The sequence below is a fragment of the Rhincodon typus genome, chromosome 3 (assembly GCF_021869965.1).
Source record: "Rhincodon typus isolate 14 chromosome 3, sRhiTyp1.1, whole genome shotgun sequence".
NCBI classification, from domain to species: domain Eukaryota; kingdom Metazoa; phylum Chordata; class Chondrichthyes; order Orectolobiformes; family Rhincodontidae; genus Rhincodon; species Rhincodon typus.
This window is the reverse complement of record NC_063334.1, coordinates 42,483,804-42,488,833: the sequence shown is the minus strand read 5'-3', so window position 1 is coordinate 42,488,833 and position 5,030 is coordinate 42,483,804. Positions and strand designations below refer to the sequence as shown.

The 5,030-nt window shown below is 38.9% G+C and overlaps 1 non-coding gene across 1 annotated transcript; it reads right to left on the bottom strand.

Moving 5' to 3' along the window:
* Nucleotides 1-4,725: 4,725 nt before the first annotated feature.
* trnal-caa lies at nt 4,726-4,809 on the bottom strand. The gene has a single exon. It is a non-coding gene; the product is annotated as a tRNA-Leu (tRNA).
* Between the last annotated feature and the right edge of the window lie 221 nt (nt 4,810-5,030).

Sequence of the window (5,030 nt, the reverse complement as noted above, 5' to 3'; positions counted from 1 at the left end):
TGGGGCTCAACTACTTGGCTGGAAAAGCTGATGGCATTGTCTCCAAATTCACTGATGATACATACTTAGGAAACTACACTGTGAGGAGGCTCCAAACAATCTGCAGAGTTTAATTTAGTGAGTGGGCAAATTTCTTAGATGGAATGAAATGTGAAAATTGTGAGGTTCTCAGATTTGACAGGGAAAATGGAAAAGTTGGATATTATTTTATTGGAGAAACTTAAGAATGTTGGACAACATTGTGTCTTTATCCAGAAATCACAAAATTTAAGTGCAAAGATACAGCAAGTAATTAAAAGGTAAATGGAATGCTGATGCTACTTGAAAGGAGAATAGAAGATAGAAATAAGTCTTTGTGCAAATGTACCAGGACATAGGTAAGATCCTGTACACTTTTGGTCAGTGGACACGTGTATAACATGTTTAAATATTGTGCAAATTTTCTTGATGTACAGGGGAGTTTTTGGTCACAGCGGAGATGCATTATAAGTCTGACCTTCATTCTGTAGGACAAATAGAAATTTCACTATGATTTCTGTAGGAGAATGGGAACTTCACTATTAATTAAAGCCTAGAATCCCTAGAGTGTGGAAACAGGCCCTTCAGCCCAACAAGTCCACACCAACCCTCAGACCCAAGCCGCTAATCTACACATCCCTGAACATTATGGACAATTTAGCATGGCCAATCCAACTAGCCTTTACATCTTTGGACTGTGGGAGGAAACTGGAGCAAACCCACGCAGAAAACATGCAAACTCCACACAGATAGTTGCCCAAGGGTGGAATTGAACCTGGGTCTCTGGTGCTGTGAGGCAGCAGTGCTAACCACTGAGCCACCATGCCACCCAAACTTGAACATAATTTCATAAACCAGAAACTATTTGTTTTGAAGTTGCATGTTTTAGTTAAATGTTATTTGCACAAACTTTGCATGGTCTTCCTGCTCTCAAAACCCCTTTTTTGCCCCTGCACTTGGCCCTGAAGTACTGTGGCCTCCTTTCAGTTTGTGTGTTTGGCCACACTCTCTCTACCACTCACTCGGCCCACCTTTACCCCCGCCCCCTCAACTCCACACTCCACCCCACCATGACCCGACCCAACATGTATGCTCTTGTTCTTGGTTTTAAAAGTCTCTGTTGTCCACTTTTCCTGGCTCCTATTTTGAGTTTACGTTGAAATCCTGGCTCCAACTAGTGGCAGTAATTGGTTAGTGAACATAGATCCAGACTTGAGTTGTAAATGCATGAATCAACTTCTGCCACTAGATGGGGCCTGGTCAATTAAAACTTGACCAGATGTGTAATTTCCACATTAAATTTAGAAATAAAAAAGTAAGCTTATTTTGTTTTAACTGTTACTTTATTTATGAATGTGGCCATTTGAAATGTATACCATTCAACTTAATGTTTTGGAGTTGATTTCTGCTAAGCAATGTCTTGAAGGACCAAACGTGTTTATTTTGTTTTGATTTGTTTTGTTTTGTGACCTTTTCAGCTAAGAATACACAGCTTTGCACATTTTAGTCAGTATGTTTTCTTTTCTTGAGCACAGCATGTCTGAAAGATCCTAACCTGAGTTTTAATATTAATTTCTATGGTAACCTGTGAATCACTTAAAGTTGATCAACTTATACTTGCTTCAGTTTAAAGTTGTGATTTTCAACAATGCAGCCACAACTTTGAGAAGATCAGATTGTAAGCTTTTACTCAATATCTATCGACAAAAGTTTTGTTTTATAACTTTAGTCTTCAACATTGAGCTGAAATCTGATGAGTAAATAACTTTATTACTATAAACCTTCCATACATAGGTTGATCCCAGTTTCAGATGGTTCCTGAAAGGTTGATCTGGCTGTTCTGTTGGGATGCAATTACAGGTGATGTTCCTTGGATGCGTTAAACATTTACCTTGAAGTGTTGTTCTAAAATCTATGACACTGGATTGTTTGACAATTTTTCAGTGTCCCAGACTCCATCAGCTGAAACTCTCTGTATCTCAAGTGCAAACTGCAGTCCAAACTGCATGCAGATAAAAACAAAATCAAAACTTGGGATCAAAAGTACCGTTTCATGACAAGGCAGTGATGAACATTACTTGAAATTGTGAGAAGTAAATGATTTTGTTTAAAATTACTTTACTGTGAAGAATGCATTAAAAACCATGCCTTGCCTCTCTACAAGCTATCAGAAGATGTATACAATCCCAATTAGACCTCCAAGTTGACGTGTTTGCTAGACTTACAGTAATGACTAACAGTAATGACTGAATATGTAGAACTCATTGCCACAGAAGGCTAAGTGTATTTAAGACAGATTGTTAAATTAGGAAGGAGATCAAAGGTTACAGGAGAAAGCAGGAGAATTGGGTTCAGAAACATATCACCATCGAATGGTGGGATAGACATGATGGGCTAATTGGGCTAATTCTGCTTCAATTATCTTAGGGTCTTATGACTGCCTAATACAGGGCAAAGGCAATTCACACTGGTTTTTGTCATTATCAGAAGTAACTGTATTTATTGTAACACGATTATTCTTTACCAAATCGCAATGGAGAGAAAAGATTCCTAATTTACTCTATGATTTAACTTTTATATGTTTCTAGAAACTCCAAATATATGCATGCATGCACATGCAGTCAATATTAACACAGACAAAAGGCAAATGGTTTGATACGGGTATTCAGTGTGAAAGAAAATATAGACATGAAACAAAAATTTAAAGATTAAGAGTCTAGATCACAATTGTGTCTCGATTCATTTTGAGTTCACCAATGCTGACACTGTTCTCTGAAAATTGATGGTCACTCTTCACTTTGATAGTTGATTTGATCAACTTAGATCTTCATTTTCTGGAATTATTTCCTTCATTTTCCGTGTGTTCTTGTTTTACATTACATATTCTTACTGGGAGAAGAGGAAAGAGGGATATTGTCAGTGTGCTGGTCTGGAGGTTACTTGACTGTTCTGTACTTACAGATTTGTGGCAAACTGCAGCTGGAGAAATCCAAGAGGTGTAATTGGGCAGCTTCCTCTAAACTTAAACTCCTGCTGCTCTGACTCAACCATGTATAAGTCTCTCTACTCCAGCATCAGTATGTTGCACAGCTAAAAATGTGTGCCACTTTGATTATCCGAGTTGAAAAACTGTTCTGGTATTTCTGTTATATTGCAGTCCAATTTCCCATTTATAATCCAAGCAAGAAAAATATGGTTCAGGAGAAATCTTTGTCTTTTGGACAAGTGAGTGTGGTTTTTACCTTGTCACCTATAAGCTCGAGGTGCATAAGTGCAGGTTGTCAGTTTTATAACATAGTCCAGTTATAATGCAGTTTTACTTTTTAAAACCCTGACATCCACATTATGACAGACTTGCACAGTAATTACATTGGGAGCAGTTCAAAGAAGGTACCCTCGGCTGTTTCTTGGGATGAAGGTTCAGCAAGTTGCCTACAGTCACTGGAGTTTGGAAGAATGAGAGACGATTTAGCTCAAATATCGGATCCTCAAGTGTGTTAATGAGGTAGATACTGAAAAGGACTTTCCCCTGGACTGACGAAGGGTCTCAGCCTGAAACGTTGACTTTGCTGCTCTTTGGATGCTGTTTGACTTTCTGTGCTTTTCCAGCTTCATGTCCATCGACTCTGGCTTCCAGTATCTGCAGTCCTTACTGTCTGCAGTTCTTTGTTTTTACGTTCTTCTTCTGAGAAGCATTTGTGTTTGGAATTCTCTTCCCCAGAGAGCACTGAATGGTGTTGGGTAATCGTCTAACTGAGCCTCAAAGGAATCTAATTTAAACAATAAGCAGGAAAGTGCTATAATTGGATCTGCCATGACTATACATATGCTGGAGTAAGCTGGATAGTTTCCTATCTCTTCTGTTCTTATGACCTTTAGGAACTTGAATGTAACAATAACTTTTTAATTGAAGGACACAACATAGATTTTAAACAGCTGAGATTCTCATACCACTCACTAGTAACAGCCTGACAACCTGAATTCCTAGTCATTGTTTACCATTCTTTAACCAATACTTTAAGCATAATATTTGCTACTACTTTACTTTGACCCCATGAGATATTTTCTTGTGCAGCAAGTTTTAATATTGAAAACTTTGAAAATATCCCAGTAATGTGATAACTAAGATTTTTATACGTATTTCATTAGCCATTAAAAAGTGGTTCTTGGTACTATTCTCAAAGATCATTGATGTGCTGCATCTTATTGAAACTGTTAAGAATTCAGAATTAATATCATCCTGTGCCTGCTGCCTTCCTGTCATTAAATTGGTTCTTAAAAGGATTCACATGCGTACAGCACATAGGGGAGGTGATGGTCTAGTGATGTTATTGCTGTATTGTTAATCCAGAGACCCAGATAGCATTCTGGGGACCTGGGTTCGAATCCTGCCATGGCAGATGGTGGGATTTGAATTCAATAAATATCTGGAGTTAAGAATCTAATGATGACTATGAATCCATTGCCAATTGTTGGGAAAACCCATCTGGTTCACTAAGTCCTTTAGGGAAGGAAACTGCCATCCTTACCTGGTCTGGCCTACATGTGACTCCAGACCCACAGCAATGTGGTTGACTCTTAACTGCCCTCTGGGCAATTAGGGATGGGCAATAAATGCTGCCTAGACAGTGATGCTCTCATCCTTTGAATGAATAAAGAAAAAAAATTAACTGGTTTTTCAACCTTCAATCAAAGGTGACACAATTTTGCTGTGAGCAGGGTTTGAACCTGCACAGGGAAACCCCCATTAGATTTTGAATGTAACACCTTAACCACTCGGCCATCAGCAGCAGCAAAATTGTACTCGAGCACAATCTGCAGCCACATGGACCAGCTTATCACCCATTGAACCATGATCAACAAGCCAGGGGATTTCAATCCTGAATCAACCGAGTGCAAGAGAGCATACCAGGAGCAACACCACGCAGAAAATGAGGTGTCAACCTGGTGAGGCTACCAAACAGCATAGGCAGCAAGTGAGAGACAGAGCTAAGTGATCCCACAACCAATGG